This window comes from Geotrypetes seraphini, chromosome 10 (assembly GCF_902459505.1).
Source record: "Geotrypetes seraphini chromosome 10, aGeoSer1.1, whole genome shotgun sequence".
In the NCBI taxonomy this organism is placed as follows: Eukaryota; Metazoa; Chordata; class Amphibia; order Gymnophiona; family Dermophiidae; genus Geotrypetes; species Geotrypetes seraphini.
This window is the reverse complement of record NC_047093.1, coordinates 131899147-131924104: the sequence shown is the minus strand read 5'-3', so window position 1 is coordinate 131924104 and position 24958 is coordinate 131899147. Positions and strand designations below refer to the sequence as shown.

General features: G+C 41.2%; 1 pseudogene; it reads right to left on the bottom strand.

The window, feature by feature from the left end:
• Positions 1–8084: 8084 nt before the first annotated feature.
• The window catches only part of LOC117367665, a 52855-nt pseudogene continuing 35981 nt past the window's right edge, over positions 8085–24958 (bottom strand).

Here is a 24958-nt window from a genome sequence, read left to right as displayed (position 1 = left end):
TTATTCACCAAACAAAAGAAAAACATTCAAACCAGCCTGCTTGCCTAAAGTTCAACAGTTCCACATTGGAGGAAAGAAAATTAATCTTGTCAGGATGTTCAAAAATATAAAGTATAGTCCAAAGCAAACAAACTGTAATTCTGAACAGTCTCTGGATTAGTGCCAGCCAATAAAGTTCTTGGAAACCCTTTTCCTTGGGTCCCTCAGTATTGGGAAGATAATCAAGTTCAAAAACTTATAATTCAGGCTTTTCAAAGCTGCCACTGGTTCTCCAGCAGATTAATGATTAAAAACTTTCAAATATTTCAAAAAGTCTTTTGGGGCTGATATCACTACCTCAGCCTGACTTGCTGGCCAGGGAGTGTGCTCTGGGTGGTCACAATTTGCAAATAATATGCCCTCAAACCCACCACAGAAGATGCAGAGCAGTCCCCACTTCCTGGGACTGGTAACTGCCCTTCCCCCACCCAGAGGGAAGGAAAAAAAACACAAAATCCAAAACAGTTCTTTAAAGTTCTTATAGGTGCCCCCAAGCACCACGCCTTCTTCAGGGTTACACCACAAAAGGCATTTAGTAAGCTTAGCCAAACAGTGTCCAGATTAAACATTTAGGCAGTTTAATTTACTTGCCTTCAGTCCAGCAAACTTCCATTGGCAGGGCTCCATTCAGTGGTTCAGCATATGGCTCCAGCTCCATGGTCTGAAAATCCTGAGGCATTAAGTTTGGTGGCTCCGGACCAGCCTCTGTCAGCTCCATACATTCAGGCTGTTCACTGCCATCCAGAGCTCTCAACCCTGAGCCTCTCTGCCTTCTCTGTTGCTCCTCCTTTTACTTCTCCCTCTCTAGCTGTTCTGCTCTCAGATGTAATAGCCTGCAGCCACACTCCAAACTCAGGTGAAAAGGCTTTCCAACTGGTTTTGCTTCCAGCCTGTAGGTTACTGCTGGGAACTAAACTAGAGCTGAGCAGGCAAATATGTTCTCTTGCTCCCTCTAGAGGCCAAAGAAGCAAATTCCCCAAAATGGTTAGTTTTTTGGAGTTTAAAACGAGCTGTTTCTAGTGCCTTTGGCTCTAGGTTTCTGCACTGCTCTGGGGACAGACCTAGCAGGCATAGGCTGAATATCACAATGAGTAAACTCTTCATCCAACGGATGCAGCTCATAACATAGTAACATAGTAGATGACGGCAGATAAAGACCCAAATGGTCCATCCAGTCTGCCCAAACTGATTCAATTTAAATTTTTTTCTTCTTAGCTATTTCTGGACAAGAATACAAAACTCTACCCAGTACTGTGTTTGGGTTCCAACTGCCAAAATCTCCTTCATAAATCACTCCAGCCCATCTATACCCTCCTAGCCATTGAAGCCCTCCCCTGCCTATCCTCCACCAAATGGCCATATACAGACACAGACCGTGCAAGTTTGCCCAGTACTGGCCTTAGTTCAATATTTACTATTATTTTGGATTCTAGATCTTTTGTGTTCATCCCATGCTTATTTGAACTCGGGTCGGGCATAGGGTATAAACGTCATTATACCCTATGCCCGACCCGAACATCTCGGGAACACTTAACTTCAGTGGAAACGACCCTGAATTCCTACATAAACGAGCGCACGGTGAAAATGCTCTTATATCAAAAATTTCGCTACCATCGCTATGGAAATCGGGCAGGGAAGTTATTAGCTCGCTTGACTTCCCAGGCGCGGGGTCACCGTTATGTCTTGGGGCTGAAGGACAATTTAGGCCGTCTTCAACATACTACATAATTAAAGAACTCATAGATATCATAAATATAGTATGCATATGAATATAACTTCTTCTGTTTTGAAGAATCTGGAGAATTTAGGGGAAGACAGGAAGGAAGCCTTGCAAATATAAGAGAAGACATTTGTATATAAAAATTCAGGACTATGCGATGCCACATATTTACCACTGCAAGCAACTGTGATTTATACAGTGTCATAAGACATTTACATCATGTTCTGTACCATGAGCCACGATATTTTGGTTTTACTCCACTGCATGCATAGAGTTGGAATCTTCCTTTTCTTTAAAAATTAGAGAACCCCAGGTCTGTGCTTAAGCAAAGCCAGGAATGACACAGTCTGTTTAAGATGATTTATTTGTTTTTTTATTTTTTTTAATAATTCTTTATTCATTTTCCAATTTGACAACAAGTGCACAAAATAATATAATTCAACAAGTTATTACACAATAGCACTTTGATATCTACTACATAAAAATCTAATGATACATTTAACCCCCCCTACCTCCCAACCTTCATCTATATTTTCAATCAGAATATACACATATTATAGAACATATTGTAACATATTATGTAAGATTGTTCCCAACACCCTCCCCCCTTTGGTGTGCCAAAAGAAGAAAAAGAAAAGGACATTACCTACTAAAATGTACATATTACATTTTCACTCAACAAATTGTATTTCTATACTATTGCCTCCTGAGGTCTCTGATCTCTGTATTTCCTCTGAATATCTACTTATTGTATTTCGCTGAATGTCCAGCACTCTTGATTGTAAACCGCCTAGAAGTCGCAAGATTGTGGCGGTATAGAAGAATAAAGTTATTATTATTATTACTGACCACATTGCACAAATTTTTCAGTCCCACTTTCAGAAGATATATGGTCGCCAGGACTCGGGAGCTGAACCCCTTATTAGGGACTACTTAACGGATTCCGGATTACAGTCGCTCTCTGACTCGGATGTTAGGTTTCTTAATGCACCCATTACCCCTAAAGAAATGCATAAAGCTATCCCCAATCAACTAAATTTTTCGGCTCCAGGGCCGGATGGCTTCATGGCAGAATTTTATAAACTATTATCAGGGCAGCTTGGACCCTTTTTAAGGGACTACTATTCCCAGGTAATTCAGGATGAACATTTTCCTATAGAAGCGAATGAGGCATTAATTACGTTGATATTGAAACCTGGCAAAGACAGTTCCGCTCCCGAGTCCTATCGCCCAATTTCCTTGTTAAATGTGGACATTAAAATTCTCTCTAAAATATTAGTTGATAGACTAGCGACCCTTCTACCCGACATTATTGCATCTTCACAGGTGGGATTTGTGAAGGGTAGACAAGCAGTGCGTAAAGCGTTGTTAGCCTTAGCGCATACGCAATTCCAACACACTCCTATGCTTCTACTCAGTTTGGATGCTGCCCAGGCATTCGACCAGGTCAATTGGACGTACCTCTTTGAAGTGTTAAATTGTATGGGAATATCAGGTTGGTACGCCACAGCAATACGCACTTTATACTCGACCCCCACAGCAAGACTACTCGTCAATGACATTATCACTGACCCAATATCTATTGAGAGAGGAACTCGACAGGGCTGTCCCCTGTCACCCCTCTATTTTTGTTATACCTCGAACCCTGTGGGAGTGGACTTCGGGAACCACTCACTCAAAGTGTTGGCCTTTGTTTTTACATACTGACCCCCCTCACTCTATTAGGCATTTATTGCAAGCGCTTGACGAATTTAAATTTTATTCGGGATTTACATTGAACTACCAGAAATCTATGGCCCTAGCTAGCCCTATGTCACTGCAACAGACATGGAGAGGTCCCTTCCCCTTTATGTGGGCTCTGACCTCTATCCGCTATTTGGGGGTTCAGATTCCTCGAGACCTTAAGACCCTGTACAACAGTAATATCACCCCACTGCTTCAAGACACCTTACACCTACAGAATTGGTCCACTTTTCCCTTATCGGTGGCGGGCAGGGTAGCCCTTTTTAACATGGTGCTCTTTCCCAAATGGTTATATCGGTTTTAGGTCCTGCCTCTGTTATTGTCCCTTGCCCATAGCATATGCTTAACGAAAGACTTACAATGTTTCCTCTGGGGAGGTAAACGACCACGTATGCCATTGCTACGGATGTGTCTGCCTAGGGATAGGGAGGCTATGGTTTATTAAATGTACGTTGGTATGCTATGGCTTGTCAGATGAGACATATTAATGATTGGTTTAGAGGGACCTCTGATTTTTCTGCTACACCACTGGAGCTATCTTTGCTGGCTCCGTACCATGTGAGCTTCTTACATGTGGCGGATCCGAGGTTGCGTCCTTTGGTGTCCCACTACCCAATATTCACGCCGGCCAGGCGAACATGGAAGTGGGTCTGTAAAACTGCTAAATTGTCTTCTGGGGTGTCTTTATATTTACCTATACAGGGCAATGGAGCTTTTCAGCCGGGCTTGCAAAATGCCAACTTTCCTAGGTGGAGTACACAGGGACTTCAATATCTTTTTCACCTGTTCTCAGAGGAGGGGAGCCTGGCAACCTTTGCAGAGTTACAACAAACTTTTGATTTACAGTCTAATGATCTTTTTGCATATTATCAAATTCGTCATTATGTTCAGTCTCTACCAGCGACTTCCCTTACTGAGGACAACAGGGAGGCACTTTCGGAGCTCTTTAGCCTCTCAGCCCAACAGAGGATTCCTCTACGATTTCATATTGTGGGGATCCGGGATTGCCAACCAAGTACGAATCTGGATATATTAGCGATAGCGTGGGCTGAGGACTTACATTGTTAGTTAACGGCTCGGCAGTAGCAACGGGTCCTGAAGAACATCCAAAAGGTTTCATCCAATATCACTCACTGGGAAATGCAACTGAAAATGGTCCTGAGACTTTACATTCCACCGATACGAGCAGCCCGGATGGGGATTACAGCATCTCATTCTTGCCCGAAATGCAACCAAGCTCACGCTTCTTTGGGTTACATGTTTTGGGCCTGCCCCACAATCCAACAGTTTTGGAGACCCTTGGCCTATATACTACATCGCTTTGGGGGAGGCGCTGGCTACCGCAACCGAGAGCGTTGTTTGGATTTTACAATATAGCCACGCCCAAACCCAGGGGCATGTCAGCATTTATAACCAGAGTCCTTTTGATGGGAAAAAAAGCTATCCTCACTAACTGGCTCTCTCGTGATCCCCCGTCTTATGCACAATGGAGATCCCTGATGATAATTCATGCAATGCTGGAGAGACGACTGGTGGGAGACCTGGCTCTTGGTCCGGGTCGTAAATTTTGTCAGGTCTGGGAGCGCTTCTGGCAGGACCTTACACCTCGTGCTCGCAGTAGACTTTTGAATCTTGAGGTTTTACTTCCACTCTCAGCTATTGGAATGGCCATGGACTCATGGGGTGGGGAGGGATGGGGGGGAAGGTGGGGAGATGTTTTGTATTGTTGGATATGTTATTTCTTGACTGATGCTACTGCTTGTCTTTACTTGCTATTGTTGAAATAATAAAAATCATTTGAACATAAGATTCTCTCAACCATACGTCAGATTTGTTATCATGTTTCTCCAAAGGTATTACAGGAGTCCTTTGAAATCTATCAACCTAGAAAATATCTGAGATCAGAAAATAGTATAAAATTGAGTCTATAGGGTAAGATGTCAATTACGCATGTTAGGATTTGGGCAACAATGATGTCTGTAGCAGGTGCTAAACTCTGGAATGCCCTGCCTGGTATTCTGCGATTAATTTCAAGAAAATTGTTAGAAATGCAACTATTTGTTAATGTCTCCTTGCGATTGTTAATGCTTTTTTGAAATTTTAAGATAAAATTCATGTGATTATTGTGTTCCTACTTTAATCTTGTCAAAACTTGACCTGCTATTGTCTGTTCATACTTTCCTGGAATTTTGTAATACACGGTAGGGAGGATGAAGTATAAGAATCTGGTAAAAAATCTGTCTATTTCTGCCTTCCAGTGTTACACTTGTTGTTATCTGTTTTTATTGTTTGATTTGTATGGAATTTGTAAACTGCATAGTTAATATGCAGTATATACATTTTTAAATAAATAAATAAATACTGCTACTCCCCCCTCACTATTCGGGGCTCGGTTCTTGGGCCTATCTTGTTCAATATTTTTTATAAACGACCTAGAAGAGGAAACAACATGCAATATAATAAAGTTTGCAGATGATACAAAACTATGTCGGGCGGTTGGCTCTCAAAGGGACTGCGAGGACCTCCAGAAAGATCTGAACCAGCTGGAAACGTGGACAACAAAGTCGCAGATGAACTTTAACATAATCAAATGCAAGGTGATGCACCTAGGAAAGAAAAACAAAGATCACGAGTATAAGATGTTGGGGGTGACATTAGCAAAATGCGAACAGGAAAGGGATTTGGGGGTACTGATTGACAGTACCCTAAAGCCATCGGTACAATGTGCGGCGGCGGCGAAGAAAGCAAACAGGATGTTAGGCATAATTAAGAAGGGGATCACGAGTAGATCGGAAGATGTCATAATGCCACTTTATAGAACAATGGTCAGACCGCACTTAGAATATTGTGTCCAACACTGGTCTCCATACCTCAAGAGGGATATAACTCTGTTGGAGAAAGTGCAGAGGCGAGCCACGAAACTTGTCAAAAGAATGGAGCATTTGAGCTACAAAGAACGACTCAGGAAACTGGGACTGTTTACCCTCGAGAAGAGAAGACTGAGAGTGGATTTGATAGAGACTTTTAAAATATTAAAAGGATTTGATAAAATAGACCAAGAAGCAGCATTGCTAACATTTTCAGATGTGACACGGACAAGAGGTCATAGCCTGAAACAGAGTGGCAGCAGGTTCAGGACAAATGCCAGGAAGTTCTGTTTCACACAGCGAGTGGTGGGTGCTTGGAATGCACTCCCGGAGGAGATTGTGGCAGAGACTACTGTACTGGGATTCAAGCGCAAGTTGGATGCACACCTTCTTGCATATCATATTGAGGGATACGGTAAAGTCGGGTCTCCAAAAAGGAGTACCTAAATGGGCCGCCGCGTGTGCAGAGTACCGGACTAGATGGACCTCGATCTGATCCGGTGAAGGCGTTTCTTATGTTCTTATTTTGGAGCATGATATGGTCTGGTAGGCATACTTCACTTATGAAACCCCCACTGTTGTCTGTGAGCCATAATTCTAGTACCACTAGGAAGTCCAGTGTTTGTTCCTCTATTAAGTCTGCGATTTGAGTTCCCTTCTTTGTGGGGATTTGGGGAGGATCTAGAGGGGTGGTGTTGCCAGTTGTGGGAGTGGGCATCCTTCCTTCCAATGTATTTTGGGAAGAGTTTGGGGGGCAGGAGGGAGTTAGCATCCCTATTGCTTGGCTACTTTGGAAGGAGTTCAGGGGTCCCACCAGGAGGCAATGGGCATCCGTCCTAAAGAACTCCTCCTACTGGGAGGTTCCTTGCCGCAGCCACTGATCTGATTGTGGTAGAAGGATTCCCTTGCTGCGTTCAGCGCAGCGGTCGCGTCTATTTGAAATGTAGGCCAGCATTTTGTTGGCCTTCATTTCAGGCATCTGTTATGTCCCTAGGGAGACACCTAGACCTGCTGAAGTTCACCCAAGGTCATTTCCAGGTGAAACATAGCATAACATAATTCTTTATTTATATACCGCACATATGCCTTTCGGTTCATGGCAGTGCACAAAAGAATAAACAAGGAAAAATGATTAACATTAAAATTGGTTAAACCATGAGGAAGTACGGCACACAAAATCTCCCTATTTGTCCCAGATAAGGATCACAATCTGTGCTAAGATGCCTGGAAGTAATGATGAGAACTTTGTACAAAAAAGAGCAGACAATATTGAGTTCAAATTAAAGGAAAGAGAAGAGAATAAGAGCAGAAGGAGAATCAGAGCATAGGGAAAAATGAATAAATAAAATATTAATAAAATCTTCACATAAACCAGACAAATTAATCAATAAATACTGTATTTTTTGAACTATAAGATGCACTTTTTCCACCCCCGAAAAGGGGGTGCATCTTATGGACTGAATACACTGTGTGCACCCCCCTTAACTTTTTTAAGTGGTGGTGGTCCAGTGTGGTCTCATGCTGGACGGCTGCCTCTTTGCAGAGAGACGCAGGAGTGCAACCTTTGCGCTTCCTGCCTGGTCCCAGCCAATCACAGAGTGGTGTAAGACCAGGCAGGAAGTGCAAAAGTCGTGCTTCTGCATCACTCTGCAGAGAAAGGCAGCCGTCCAGCAGGAGACCGCGCTGGACCACTGCTATTTTAAAAAGGTACTGGGGGGCTTCAGGCTGTGGGCTTCCCAGCACCAGACGCAACAGACCACCAGGTGCACCTATGTGTAGAGGAAGAAAAAAATTTTGAACCTAATTTTTTTTTCTTGGTTTTTCCTCCTCTCAGGTGGGTGCTTCTTATGGTCCGGTGCGTCTTGTGGTCCCAAAAATACAGTAAGTAATAGAATAGCAAAAACATGTAAGAAAAAGAAAAGAAAAATAACGGATTTGAAATCTGTCATTAAGGAAGCTTGGTTTCCACAGAAGGACAACTTCTGTAATCAGGACAGCAAGGGAAGGCACCACTGCCCCGGTCCAGGAGCAGCCAAAGGCAAGATAACCAAAGACATTCACAGAGGCAGGAGGGGCCCAATAGCTTATGGCAGAAGGCCGAGGAAAGAAGGAGGACTCTTCAGTCAGCTGCCTCTGACAAGGCTGATTCACCGCACCACACCCATGCTCAGCCTTGGACAAAAATAAGTGTCCTGACGTGTCTTCCTCAATTGCGACAAATGCCTACAATTTAGGCTTCCTGCCTCGGGGGTTTTGTTTAAAAAAATGTATGTCCTGATTGGCTGTTGGACAGTGGTAGGACGCCTACCACCACCTACAATCGGGATGTCCATTTATAGAATCAGCCACTATGAGTCTAACTATATTACTGAAGGATTTATTACATTATGAACCTTAATATGGTTTTTCTCCCATGGGGATTCTTTCATGAGTTCCGAGTTTATATTTAGTATTGGAAACTTTTACCACATTCAAAACATTTATATGGTTTTTCTCAGGAGTGGATTCTTTCATGGTCTTCAAGATGATCTTTTCAATTGAAACTTTTACCACATTAAGAACAATCATATGGTTTTTCTCCTGTGTGGGTTCTTTTATGAGTTAATAGGCTGCTTCCATTATTGAAAGATTTTCCACATTCAGAACATGTATATGGTTTTTCTCCCGTGTGGATTCTTTTATGAGTTATGAAGCTACTTGATCTGTTGAAGGATTTTCCACATTCAGAACATTTATATGGTTTTTCTCCCGTGTGGATTCTTTTATGAGTTATGAGGCTGCTTCCATTATTGAAAGATTTTCCACATTCAGAACATTTATATGGTTTTTCTCCTGTGTGGATTCTTTTATGAGTTATGAGGCTGCTTCCATTATTGAAAGATTTTCCACATTCAGAACATGTATATGGTTTTTCTCCCGTGTGGATTCTTTTATGAGTTATGAAGCTACTTGAACTGTTGAAGGATTTTCCACATTCAAAACATGTATATGGTTTTTCTCCCGTGTGGATTCTTTTATGAGTTATTAAGCTACTTGAACTGCTGAAGGATTTTCCACATTCAGAACATGTATATGGTTTTTCTCCAGTGTGGATTCTTTTATGAGTGTTGAAGTTACTTATATTTTTGAAGGATTTTCCACATTCAGAACATTTATATGGTTTTTCTCCCGTGTGGATTCTTTTATGAGTTATGAAGCTACTTGATCTGTTGAAGGATTTTCCACATTCAGAACATTTATATGGTTTTTCTCCTGTGTGGATTCTTTTGTGAGTTATGAGGCTGCTTCTAATATTGAAAGATTTTCCACATTCAGAACATGTATATGGTTTTTCTCCAGTGTGGATTCGTTTATGAGTGTTGAATCTACTTGTATTAATAAAAGATTTTCCACATTCAGAACATTTATATGGTTTTTCTCCCGTGTGCATTCTTTTATGAGTTATGAGGCTGCTTCCATTATTGAAAGATTTTCCACATTCAGAACATGTATATGGTTTTTCTCCCGTGTGGATTCTTTTATGAGTTATGAAGCTACTTAAACTGTTGAAGGATTTTCCACATTCAGAACATGTATATGGTTTTTCTCCCGTGTGGATTCTTTTATGAGTTATGAAGCTACTTGATCTGTTGAAGGATTTTCCACATTCAGAACATTTATATGGTTTTTCTCCTGTGTGGATTCTTTTGTGAGTTATGAGGCTGCTTCCAATATTGAAAGATTTTCCACATTCAGAACATGTATATGGTTTTTCTCCAGTGTGGATTCGTTTATGAGTGTTGAATCTACTTGTATTATTAAAAGATTTTCCACATTCAGAACATTTATATGGTTTTTCTCCCGTGTGGATTCTTTTATGAGTTATGAAGCTACTTGAACTGTTGAAGGATTTTCCACATTCAGAACATGTATATGGTTTTTCTCCCGTGTGGATTCTTTTATGAGTTATGAAGCTACTTGAACTGTTGAAGGATTTTCCACATTCAGAACATGTATATGGTTTTTCTCCCGTGTGGATTCTTTTATGAGTTATGAAGCTACTTGAACTGTTGAAGGATTTTCCACATTCAGAACATGTATATGGTTTTTCTCCCGTGTGGATTCTTTTATGAGTTATGAAGCTACTTGAACTGTTGAAGGATTTTCCACATTCAGAACATGTATATGGTTTTTCTCCAGAGTGGATTCTTTTATGAATTATGAGGCTACTTTTATCAATGAAAGATTTTCCACATTCAGAATATTTATACGTTTTTTCTCCAGAATGGATTCTTTTATGAATTACGAGACTATTTGTACTATTGAACGATTTTCCACATTCAGAACATTTATATGGTTTCTCTCCTGTGTGGATTCTTTCATGATTTTGGAGATTACCTTTTCGATTGAAGCTTTTATCACATTCAGAACATGTAAATTGTTTTTTTCCAGTGTGGATTCTTTTATGAGTGTTGAAGTTACTTATATTTTTGAAGAATTTTCCACATTCAGAACATAGATATGGTTTTTCTCCCGTGTGAATTCTTTTATGAGTGTTGAAGTTACTTATATTTTTGAAGAATTTTCCACATTCAGAACATTTATATGGTTTTTCTCCTGTGCTGATTTTTTCATAAGGTATAATATTACTTTCTTGATCGAAGCTTTTATAATACTCAGAACATTTAAATAGCTTTGCTGCCTTGGAGTTCATTTGATGCATTTGTATCTTGCTAATACTGATTAAGTCATGTTTTCTCAGTTCAAGTACCTGACTGAAGTTTGACTTCCCAGTGAACATTTCCTTACTTGTAGTGCTCTGACAAAGTTTCTGCCTGCCGATTCTCTCACTTTGTCTGAGATTTGGGCAGTTGATGGAATTTCTCTTTTGCTCAGTACATACATTTGAACTCTTTCCTTTTGGGGTCTTTTCTTTCATGCTAGGTGGTTTTATACTACTAATACCTTCTGGGCTGTCTCTTGAAGGGTCCTTGTGTGTCCATTCCTCCCTCTGCTGACCATAACATACTCTCATTCTCTTATTTCCAAATCCATCATCTGTTGGTTAAAAATGAAAGTATATACGTAAATTATACAGCTATTAATAACAAAAATATAGGTAAATATCCCTACAGAAGTCTTTAAAGTTATTTGTTTATAGACAGGTGAGTAATGGCACATGAAAAGATATAAACAGACCATCCTGATCTCATTTGCTGGTTCTGAACATCTCATCCTCCCCTCCAATATCTGCAATGATTCCCTTTACTCTGATTACACTCACTAACCAAAATCTCTATGTGAAAATTTAGAAATGCTCCACAGCACATAGCAAGGATGGTATTACATAGCAATTCTTGGCTTACCACTCTTCATATCAGCATCCTCCTCTCCTCCCTCCAGTTGGTCACTGGCAGGATCCTCTTCCGTTTTCACTATCTCTTCTGTGAGGTCAGCAGGGTAACTTTGGCTGCCTGTATGGAAAATAACAGATTTATAAGAAAGCTTAAGACCTAAGAAAGGGAAATCTTTGCTAAAACTGGATGATGGGACTTTTATGACCTCAGAAAATCTAATTATCCTTGGTGGAAGGAGTTAAGGATCCTGAGTAGTTTCATTTGTTAATTTGGATGTAATTTTCTTTCCTTTTCTTTTGCTTTCCTATTAAATGGAGTTCTTTTCATAAATTTGATTGAGTTAAGTAAACCACTTAGATCCTTTCTGGCTGTACTGTATATGCAGTATATAAAAGTTTGAATAAACATAATGCAATCTATAGCTATAGGGGTTAACCTTTGCACTCCTATCCCTTCCTGCATTACTTGGTGCATAGAACCTGTGGTACCTTCATGATAGCTTTCTGCACCTGAAAATATACAGATAATTACTTGTGTAGGAGGAGTTCAGAGGATATAATTAAAATGGAGCAGAGGTGGAGTTGTGATATACCTGTATATTTTATAAAATAGTAACATAGTAAATGAAAGCAGATTAAGACCTGAACGGTCTATCCAGTCTGCCCAGCCATACATGCTCCATAAATTAATTTAATTTAAATGGTCCTTTGTCTTAGATATTTCTGGGCCAGAAACCCAGAGCTCTGCCCGGTAGTGTGCTTAGGTTTCATCTACTGGAGTCTCCATCAAACTCACTCCAGCTCACTCCTAGCCATTGAAGCCCTCCCCAGCCCATCCTCAACTGAATGTCCATATACAGAACAGAGACCATGCAAGCCTGCTCAGTATTGGCCTTAGTTCCTTCAATGTATACCCATTATTTTCTGATTCAAGATCCTCTGTGTTCATCTCACGCTTGTTTAAACTCTATCACCATTTTCTACTCCACTAGCTCCCTCGGGAGCGCATTCCAGGCATTAACCACCCTCTCCATAAAGAAGAATTTCCTAATATTATTCTTGAATCTACCACCCCTCAACCTCAAATTATGCCCTGTGGTTTTACCATTTTCCTTTCTCTGGAAAAGATTTTGCTCTACGTCGCTCACTGCTTTCCGACTGCATCTCCTGATCTCTGCCTGGATTCTTTCCTGCCTCGACTGTCCTCTCGCCGCCCTGCTCTCTGCCCCGAATCTCTCCTGCCACTCTGCTCCTCCTGAATCTCTTCCTCTCACCGCCACGACTCTCCTGCATTTCCCCGCACTGCGAGCCTGTGGTTTTAACCCATGGGTTTAAAGCGGGTTAACACCATGGGCTTACAAAGAAAAAGAAAAGGAAAAAATAAAAGGTCACTGCTCAGTAAGCACACGCAGACCATCTACAGATGGTCTGTGCATGCGTGGGGATCGCTATTCAGCGATCCTTGCAGTTGGTTGGAGGCGTGATTCCGAGAATCCTCATTTGCATTAGGATGCATCGTGAATCAGCCCCCCGGACCCGGATCAGATCGGTAGGTCCTTTTAGTGAATCTAGGCCCAAGTCTATTTACGTCCTTCACCAGATACGGTCTCCAAAACTGAACACAATACTCCAAGTGGGGCCTCACCATCGGCCTGTACAGGGGCATCAACACCTTCTTCCTTCTGCTCACTACGCCTCTCTCTATACAGCCCAGCATCCTTCTGGCAGCAGCCACTGCCTTGTCACACTGTTTCTTCGCCTTTAGATTTTCAGACACTATGACCCCAAGGTCCCTCTCCCCATCACTGCATATCAACCTCTCACCTTCCAGCACATATGGCTCCTTCTGATTTCTAATCCCCAAATGCATTACTCTGCACTTCTTTGCACTGGATTTTAGTTGCCAGATATTAGACCATTCCTCTATCTTTTGCAGATCCTTTTTCGGAGAACCAAAGGCAAAGGAGAACAGGCATGGCTTACCATACAGGTGAAGGAAGCCATAAAAGAAAAGAAGGACTCTTTCAAAAAATGGAAATGCACGAAGACAACCGAAGCCTGGAACAAACATAAAGATGAACAGAAGAAATGTCACAAGGCGGTGAGGGATGCAAAACAGGACTATGAGGAAAAAATAGCCCGGGAGGCCAAAAACTTCAAGCCCTTCTTTAGATACGTGAAAGGGAAAAAACCTGCAAAAGAGGCAGTGGGACCCCTGGACGACAAGGGAAGAAAAGGGTACATCAAGGAAGATAAACAAATCGCAGACAAACTAAATTCCTTCTTTGCGTCCGTCTTTACAAAGGAGGACACCTCAACAATACCTGAAGCGGAGAAACTGTTTACAGGAGAAATAGGGGACAGCCTCACCACAGTTGAAGTGAACTCAGATATACTACCAGATCGACAAACTTAAAAGTGACAAATCCCCTGGACCGGATGAAATTCACCCGAGAGTCTTGAAGGAATTGAAGGTTGAAATCGGAGAGTTATTGCAAAAACTTGCAAACCTGTCAATCAGAACTGGTCAGATACCAGACGACTGGAGGAAAGCGAACGTCACGCCAATTTTCAAGAAAGGATCGAGAGGAGAACCGGGCAACTATAGACCTGTGAGTCTTACGTCTGTCCCCGGCAAGATGATTGAATCACTGATCAAGGATAGCATAGTTCAGCACTTGGACACACACGACTTGATGAAACCCAGTCAACATGGATTCAGGAAAGCGAAATCGTGTTTGACGAATTTACTCCAATTCTTTGAGACCGTAAACAAGCAAATTGATAGTGGAAAGCCGGTGGACATAATATACTTGGACTTCCAGAAAGCATTTGACAAAGTCCCACACGAAAGACTTCTCAGGAAACTACAAAGCCATGGCATAGAGGGAGATATACAAAGATGGATAGGCAAATGGCTGGATAACAGGAAGCAGAGAGTGGGCATTAATGGGAAGTTCTCCGACTGGGAGAAAGTGACTAGTGGTGTACCCCAGGGCTCGGTACTTGGGCCGATCCTTTTTAATATTTATATCAATGACCTGGAGGAAGGAACATCCAGTGAGATCATCAAGTTTGCAGACGACACAAAACTCTGCCGGGCAATCAGATCGCAGGAGGACAGTGAGGAACTCCAGAGAGATTTGTGTCGGTTAGAAAAATGGGCGGAGAAATGGCAGATGAAGTTCAACGTGGAGAAATGCAAGGTAATGCATTTAGGCAGTAAAAATAAGGAATACGAGTACAGAATGTCAGGTGCAACTCTGGGAAAAAGTGAACAAGAAAGGGATCTGGGTGTACTGATAGATAGGACCCTGAAGCCGTCGGCACAATGCGCGGCAGCGGCAAAGAAGGCAAATAGAATGTTGGGCATGATAAAGAAAGGAATCTCAAGTAGATCGGAGAAAGTTATAATGCCGCTTTATAGGGCAATGGTCAGACCCCACTTGGAATACTGCGTCCAACATTGGTCTCCCTACCTAAAGAAGGATATAAAACTGCTGGAGAGGGTGCAGAGACGAGCGACTAAACTGGTGAAGGGTATGGAGAAACTGGCATATGAGGATCGACTTAAAACACTGGGATTGTTCTCCCTTGAGAAGAGGAGACTGCGTGGGGATATGATCGAGACCTTCAAAATACTGAAAGGAATCGACAAAATAGAGCAGAGATTATTTACATTGTCCAATTTGACACGGACAAGAGGACATGAAATGAAGCTAAGGGGGGACAAGTTCAGGACTAATATCAGGAAGTTCTGCTTCACACAGAGAGTGGTTGACATCTGGAATACTCTCCCAGGGGAGATTATTGCGGAATCGACAGTCCTAGGCTTCAAAAGCAAACTAGATGCATATCTCCTTGAGAGAGGCATATAAAGATATGGTTGGCTATAAAATAAGCCAGGTGTATACCTGGCAGGGCCTCCGCGTGTGCGGATCGCCGGACTTGATGGACCGAAGGTCTGATCCGGAGATGGCGCTTCTTATGTTCTTATGTTCATGTTTTCCACTCCCTCCTCGGTGTAAGTATACATGTAGAATTCCTGAACAATAAAAACATACCTCTTCACCTAACTTCCCTGCCTACAAAGAAATATATATTGGTACTAGATCCTTAGTATGTCACATTAGGATAAAAACTTGTATAAAAAATCTTGCACTGTAACTAAGGCAAATTGTAACCAGTTAACTGTATGTTATGTATGTTAACATGTAACCCGGTCTGAGCTCGTTGGGGAGAACGGGATAGAAAATGGATTTAATAAATACATAAATAAACCCACAAGCTGCTGAGGAGGTGGAAGGAAGGTCTAACATCCTGGACCAGCAGAGAGAGAGATACAAGAACGATTACATAAACTGATAAAGGATGAGAGACAGTAGGTGTAGAAAGAAAATTCAGGAAAGAGCCAGACAGATATGGGGAAATGGTGAGGGAGAATAAGGGAAAGATAAGGAGAGAAATGCAAACAAAAGGCAGATCAGATAATGTAAGGAGAAAAATAGGAATATGGGAAACAGAACAAACACATTATCCACACCACTAAGCTCAGAAACAGGGAATCTGTTTAAAGCACCTCCTTCTCACTGTGCCTGGTCCAGAAAAGCTGTCTTTCTTCTTCCTTGTAGGAAAGTTTGTGTTACCTCAGTACTAGCTTTAATTCAAGCTGCATCACCTGGTTGAGCCAGTTCCTCACATGAGCCTGTGATGGTCAGATTTCCTCTTTCCTCAGATCCTAGAGGCTCAGTCACAAATCCCTCTTGCTCAAAACGAATTAAAATGTCAGGCTTGACATTGTGGAAATCTGTTGTAGGAAGAAGATAGTAGAATATGTTTTAAAAACAGTTACCATGGAGCTTATGACTGCTTAGAATTATGCTATTTTCATAGGCACTGCTACCAGAAGAGCCAAAAAAGAGGGGTGCTGCTGTACCGATCATCATCAAAAATATATTCTAACAATACCAATATCACTATAATACCTAAGTTGGACTACTTCTTTCCTCAACAACTACAAAAGAGAAGATTAGGTAATTACCTTGATAATCATTTTTCTAGTAGAAGGGCATATGAGTCTGGACCAGTGGCTTGTGTATCCCTATTTGCGAGTTGATGTAGAAGGCATCATCTATATTTTTCAGCTCCACCTCCTCTGACCTGCTCTGTGCTTGCTTGCTCAGTTCATACCAAAGCAGTAGAGAAAGGACTGGAAAGAATAAGGAGGGGAATGGGGAGCTCCCTCCAGTCTACTCTGACTTCAAAACAAACCAACAAAGTAAAATGAAAAAATATAACAAGCCACATATAACAAGGTGGAATACTATACAAGCCACAAACTAAGCACAACCGGCACTAACACTGATAAAATAATCTAAAACAGTTTGGATTCATTTGTTTTGAGGTGTTTTCCATAGTGAAAATGGCACAACATCACCTCTTGAACAGGCTCTTATCTGAAGCCAGTTGAAACGTCCAGGATATTCAAGACGCTGCGGACCCTGGAGCAGCAGAAGATCAAGCATAGACAAAAAATGCAGTCAATCTTTCAGTGTCAACTGAACTGAGAGGTAACCATTCCTTTCATCACCTCCTGACATCGCCAAGGATGCCAGAATCCCCAATTAAGTTCTTCGGGGCAGATCCGGTCCACCTGAGAGCTGCCTCAACAGGACCACCGTGATCTCAAACGAGGCTGTAGAAAGCTTGAGCGTAAATGGGGAAAAAAGTAACTTAGAAGTGGACAAGCTTGAATGGAGAAATAAAATTACTGAATACAACCAGGAACTTATGAAAGCCCAGAAAAATTATTACGGGAATAAAACATGTGGTTCAAAAGATCAAAGTAAAGCTCTATTTAAACTGTGGAGATCACTCACTGATGTGAGTGAAAAAAATCGACAAAACTATCAGACCAAATGCAGGTGAGCTAGTGAAATTTTTTAATGACAAAATCCTGACGATAAGGGCTACATTTGTCACTGCAAAATATGATGATATATTTTTTGAGGAAGATAAGTCAGAGAATATCCTGGTAGATAGATCTTGGTGTACCTTTGCAATTGTAACCGATGATCAGATTCAGAAACTGTTTTAAATTGGGCAATGTAGATGTGCTTTGGACCTTTTCCTTCTTATATTTTTAGGAGTATCTCCCCTCAAGCAATCTCCTGGTTAACATCATTGATAAATCACCTATTAGATAATGGTTACTTCTCAAGCAGTATGGGACATATTGCTTTAAACCTGTTATTGAAGGGTTCTGATATCTGTCTAATCGCTAATATCCCCTTATTAACTAAGATGATTGAGGCTCTTTCTTTACAACTTTCCAGTTATTCGGATCAATTCTCTATTCTTCTCCCATTCCAACAGGGTTTTTTAACTAATTTCAGCACATAATTATTGTCACTAAGCTCTAAGATTCATAGTCTACTGTCTCACAATAGATATTCTATCTTGCTACAGTTTGATCTTTCAGCAGCTTTCGATGTAGTTCACATCATGATATACTAATCTGCTTACTTTCTAAGATAGGCTTGGATCCGAAAGAACTGAGATGGTTTACAGGTTTTCTAACATTACGCACGTATGAGGTATATATTGATGGTAAAACATCTGTACCACGGAAGTCTTGTCTGTGAAGTTCCACAGGGCTCCCCGTTATCTCCTTTACTATTTTAACATTTATATGAGTACATTAAAGAACCTCAATTTAGCCGCTTCTGAAACAATCTTTACATATGCGGACGATATTTTTATTCTATAAGAAGTAGATCCAAAACTGAGCAACTTTGAACTAAATATAAACTCTCGTATTTCCAGACTTCAAATATGGGCTACCTCTGTTCAAATGAAACTTAGGGCTCCTCTTACCTCACTAACCTCCTACACTGCCTCTCTGATATGAAAAACTGGATGACAGCCAATAACTCCAGCTGAATGCCTCAAAGACTGAACTACTCTGAACCAGGAAAAAGAACACTACTTTCACCCGTCCAACACTATCCTGGGAATCCACCCCCTTAACAGCAAAAGACCAGGTACGAAGTCTTGGAATTATACTGGATGGCTCCTGTCCCTCTCCACCCACGTCTCGCAGGTATTTTCCACAACTTTTTACTACCTACGCCAATTGCAAAGGTTCAAACCCTACCTCCCAGAAACAGACTTAGCCTAACTGCTATATGCCTATGTACTCTCTAGACTAGACTACTGCTTTCCGCAGCCGGATGACGTCACCCATATGTTAAGAATAGCTGCCTGCTGTCCCTAGATAACACCTGTTACGGTAAGTTACTGTGCTTTAAGTCCAATTAAGGTCGATTGTGAGGTGTTGAGTGCCAGTATTAGCACTGATTAAGACTATAGATCAATTAAAAGTAGGCGGAGTTTATAAAATCAGGGCCAAAATGCACACAAGTTCCTGCATATCAGTCAATTAATTAGAACGTTCTTCCCTGCTGTCTCTTATGGGACAGTTTGTTTCGTACAGACATTTATCATATATTTGTTATGTGATTGTTCTACATCACTGTCAAATGTGTGTATTTCAGATCCTATTTCATGTTACTCTTATTACTAGGTTTCATTCTCCGTTTCCAAGTTTACCTCATTGATTGTATTTGTGCTTATATTCGGTCATTTTACTATTGTTATGCTGTTAACCAAATTGTGTTATGTTAAACTGTACCTCCTGTACACAGCCTTGGATGAATCTCTTCAAAAAGGTGGATAATAAATCCAAATAAATCAAATAATCTAAAGCATTATTGTAAACTGCATTGTGTACTGTGATTTGCACTGATCCACCTTCAATAAAACTCTCCATCCCACCCACAGGACACCACCTCCATCAGGCACCTCTTCTGCCTTTGTGGGAACTTTACTTCATCAAAATAGGGGAACATACAGTGGTATAGTAAGTTTTAAATAAGATGCCATGGAAGGAGAATAGAGGATGATGGTACCACCAAGTACCTCAATGGTCTCAGCTGACCTTAGTAAAGCTGTGCAGGAGGAATTTGATACTTACTCGATACAGAAAGGTGAGTCTGTTCAGATGCCTCTGATTCATGAGGATCTATGAAGGGGAGATCCTCCTCTTGTTTAACGCTCAGCGAGAAAACAGATGTTACAATTGGAAACACTGTTAAAAGAAAACACATCTCGGATTCACCAAGAATCTGAAACTCTATTTCCTAATTTATTATTATAAGTCTCCAAGCTTTTACTAAAGCTTGGTGCATGCTAGTGGTATTAGCGCATGCTAAATACTAAGAAGCCCATACGTATAATATGAGCTTCTAAGGATTTAGCATCCACCACTTCCATTAGCTCCTTCTAAGCTTACATAAAGAGCCCCTAAATGTTTAATGTTAATCGTGCTTTGAAAATGCAAAACCCTTTAAATCCAACGTAGCTGCTTACTCTTGGTGGACTCATTCGAGTTTCCTTTTTCCTCCAATTTACAGTGTTGTGGAAAATATTTCTCATCTTCTTTTTTAATCCTGAATATAACATCAGGATTAACGATTAAATAACCTGTTAATAAGAAATAGGAAAATGATTTTTACATTATATTTGTAGAATCCCATCTATTTCCATGTGTCTCTGTGGCAATTTTGAGAGCAGAGCCAGCAGGTGGAAGAGCAACTGAGGATTGCTCTTGCCCTCACTACACCCCATAAACTGCCAGGATTGTAAAATAGGCCCAATTGGGGCACCTACAAGTGGGAAGGGAGGAAAGGCAACTCGTGTTCAGAGGAAAGGGAGACAAACAGGATGAAGCACAAATTTTTAGCTTCCACCAAATAACACACGGTCAGTTTCTACCAAAACCAAAAAGAAAAAGAATTTTAGGCCAATTTTGCACTGACCAAAATTAATTTAGCTTCTAGTATGTGTATATATTGAGATTTGGGTATGTACCTGACATAGCTTAAAGCTTAGAGAAAAAAAGACAGTTACAGACTGCCAGTTGATTAAGAAAAAAATCTTAGTACAGATATTTTTCTTCATGGCCCTCCTAGGTAGAAACACTGCAGTCACTATCATCTGACGGGGGTTACACTTTGCACAGTACAGGTGACTTGTCTGCAGCTGACATGTCATGGCCTTGCACTGATGTTGCAGTTCTAAGCAAGAAATCTGACAAGTAAATCCTTCCCCCCTGGACTTCTGTACCAAATTTTTGTAGTATAGAAAAGGAAGACAGACTCCACCTGAAAGTGAAAGACCTTAAACTAGAGGCTTCTTACATTGGCTCCTATTGGATATGGGATGGCATCAGAAGCCAGGTTCTAAATTTCAGATGATGATGGTACCCAATACCTGAGATTTCTCCAGGGTTCAGAAATTAACAGCACCTATTCCATAACGTACCTATGATAGAAGATAGAGAAGGTGTATTTACCTCGTGAGATGAGGATGTCTTGAATCTCCTTGATGACCTTCTTGTACAACTCTTTCTGCCATTCTCCCAGAATGTCCCACTCCATTTCCAAGAAATAAGCAGCAACATCCTTGAATGTGACGGATGTCTGGAAAGCAAGACACGGACACAGTCAGCCAGTTTCCTTATCATGTTTCTGCAGTAGACTTTGTTATATGACTTCTGTCAGTAAGATCAGATCTCTGGTGCAGATTTCCTGTTCCTTAGTCAAAGTCTGGAAATCTCTCATGTTGGCTGATTTAGTAGATGGAAGAAGGTAGTTGGTTTCGGCCAAAGGAACTTCAGCAAAAGCTGAAGAGATGGAAAAGAGAGAAGCAAGTAGGTTGATATCTGAAGGTAGGAAAGTGGAGAAGAGTCCTGGGGTCATTCTGTCTGTCTGTGTTGTTGCTACTAACAGTCAGTAATCTGTTTAGAAAGGATAGAGATGGCAGAGAAAGGAAGGATGAATACTGCATATACTTAAACATAAACTTAGATTTTTGGGCCAAAGAAATGACCCCAAAATTGGGGTCTCAGTTTATATTTAAGTGTTCTCCCTCTCAGACCCATTGCAAGCCTCTCCCCGAGCCCACCTTACCACTGCTGGACCAGTGGTAAGTCCAGAGCAAGAGCGATCCACCTATGCTCCTGCCACATGCGGTCCCACTATTCAAAATGGCCGACGCGAGTTCCCACAGTGGATACTATGTTTATTTACTGCCTTTTCATGAAGAGATTCACCCAAAGTAGTTCACAATACATTGAATAGTAATGAGGAAGTCATAGGCATTTTCCCTATCTGTCCCTGCAGGCTCACAATCTTAACTGTGGTACCTGGGGCAATGTAGGGATTAAGTGACTTGCCCAGAGTCACAAGGAGCAGGCTAGGATTGAACTCACAACCTCAGGGTGCCGAGGCAGCAGCTCTAACCACCAGGTCACTCACTCCCACAGTAACCTTGCAAGACTGGCATGAGTTGGGTTTATATTCAATTCAACACTTTTTCCCCCTTTTTGGGTTAAAAGATTACTTTGGTTTATATTTCTTTAAAAGTAGTGTGACTTTTTCTTTCTGTGCAAGATGTAATGCTTGAGAAATAATGGAAATGACAAAACAAAAGTTTATCTCAGTTTATATTTGGGTGGGTTTATATTTTAGTGTTAAGGATGGTCCCCTTGTTGTACCCAGCTGTAGGGTAGGGATCCTCACAATTTACTCCTTTAGGTGGGCCTTGAGCCAGGACCAGACATTTGCTGTATTCTTCTCAATAATGCCAGACCATACAGATGGTTTTAGGAAATAAAACTTCAACTTTATTCCATCTCTCTATTACCAGAGAGAGGCTCTTCTTGAACAGCAGGTTACAGAACAAAACAACAAACTATTTACATATTCAAGTATATTAAAGATGGCATGTTGTTTTAATATCTCCTGATTGTGAGATCCCCTGTGCTGATAGGAATCTGATCTACTGGTGAAGATAGCCCAAAAGACATTCTTTCGCTCAAGGCAGGAGCTTAAGAAATTGATGATGATGTCACTCATCAACTACACGCCCATTGCTGGCATCCCTATCCTAACAAAAATTCTTGAAGCCCACGTAAGCAAACAACTAGCCTCACATAAGGTTACACTCATGCCTTCACCCATCCCAGTACAGATTCAGAAAACACCATAGCACTGAACTTCTTATAATCACCCTAATCGCCAAAATCAAACAATTTCTAAGCAATCAAGCGATACTACTCCAGTTTGATATCTCTGCTGCCTTTGACTCGGTGGACCACCATCTGCCCCTATCCAAATTATCTGAAATCGGAATAACAGGGGCAGTGATGAACTGGTTCTCAGACTTTCCACAAAATAGAGAGATATTTTTGGCTGTACTGCTTGTTCCAATAAAGATTTTATTGGGGGGGAAACAAAAAGGGAGGGGAGTTCTCCAACCCCTGGAATGCATTCTGTGGAGTCCCACAAGGCTCCCCACTATCCCCCCATCCTGTTTAACTAATTCATGAGCTCACTTGGAAACATTAAGCTAGAAGACGAAACCTTACTATCCTATGCAGACGACATTCTTCTTCTCATACCCATAACAAACAACCTAATGCTGAAGAGAAAATCTCAAACAACATAGCAAGAATTCACACCTAGGCAAACTTAAATTAAATGCCACCAAAACCAAAGCCATCTGCTTCCACGTAGCTCAGCAAAACACTCAGACAAGCATTAATCTTCAATCCGGTACCACTCTTGCAATGGAGAAATCCTCTAAAGTGCTTGACTGCATCCTGGATGACACACTCACAATGGAATCCCATGTCTCTAGCCTCAGGAAAAAGACTATCTTCTCCATGCGCCAACTAAAACTCGTTAAGCTATACTTTCATCAACATCATTTTGCGCAGATCGTCCAGTTGACGATACTATCTCAGCTGGACTACTGCAACTCGGCCTACATGGGAATTAATACTACTCTAATTCACAAACTTCAGCTCATACAGAACATAGCGGTTAGACTAATCTTCAGCCTAAAGAAATATGATCTCAGCCTTCTTCAAACAACAGCACTGGCTACCCATCTCATCGTGGATCTTCAAAATATCCTGCATCTTACATCACATAATCCACGGAAATTCAGCCAACCCCCTTACCCAACTATTCGGTATAGTCTGGTCTACTTCTAGAATCATAGACAGACTGCAACTAAGTCTGCCTTCTACAAAAAATCTTCACTATTGACACATGTTCCGCTCCATGTTTACCTTCATGGGCATAAAAGCTTGGAACGACATACCAGAAATGATCAGAAAAGACACTAATCACACGTCATTCCGGAAGAAGCTGAAAACCTTCTTATCCAACCACTGAAACCAGCACGTCCCTCTTTAAAATGAATTTAACCTCATCTTATTCTGACACATCAGATAACTCCAACCTGCTAACTGAGTCTTTCCCGCTCCCTTCTTTTCCTTCCCCTCAAAACAAGCCCCCCCCCCTCTAAGTTTCTCCCCTGCCCAGTTAATCCTCTCTGTAATCGCCTTGAGCCTGAATAGGTATGAGCGACACACAAATGGAAAATTAGATCAGATCATATATTGATGTGAATCCACCATTCAGAGAGTTCCAAGCCTTGCCTGAAGTCTTTAGAAGTTGCCTTTTTGCAAGCTGTTCAGTAACAGTGCATGTCAGGTTTCATCGACCTGTACTAACAGGCAGGAACTCCAGTCCATAACTGTTGTTATCCAGTTCACATTGTTCTAACCACCTTTAACACATAAATAGAAACGGCTAATATTCTTTGCCTAGGTTGTGGAGATTCATGTTCCCAATCTCACATCCCTTGGGGTATGAATTTACCTCCATATATGGTAGATCTATGGCATATATGGTAGATCTTTACAAGCAGTAATGCAGCAGGGAAATCCCACATTCTGAGCTTATAAATGCACTCTAGTGGACCCCAGTCCTGAGCCTACCATCTATTAAAGGGACCATGCAGCTCTCCTTCCCTCTTCCTGTCTCATAAACTACTGCAATCTACCTCCAACAGGTTAGTCTTCCCTCCAAAACAGATGAACAAGAAAAGAGAAGGGAAGGCTGGAAGAGATGCACAGGGAAAGGTTTTCCTTTTACAAGAGTAGAGAGAAGAATTTCTTACTTGATACAAGGCAATAGACATAGAAATCAAAGCAAAGAAAATAAGACAACACCTTTTTATTAGACTAAATACTTTCTTTGAATTACCTCATCACAACCCAGGGCAGACATTTCCCTCCTGTTTCCCTCTGGATTCTGCAGCTGTTGGGATGGATTCAGG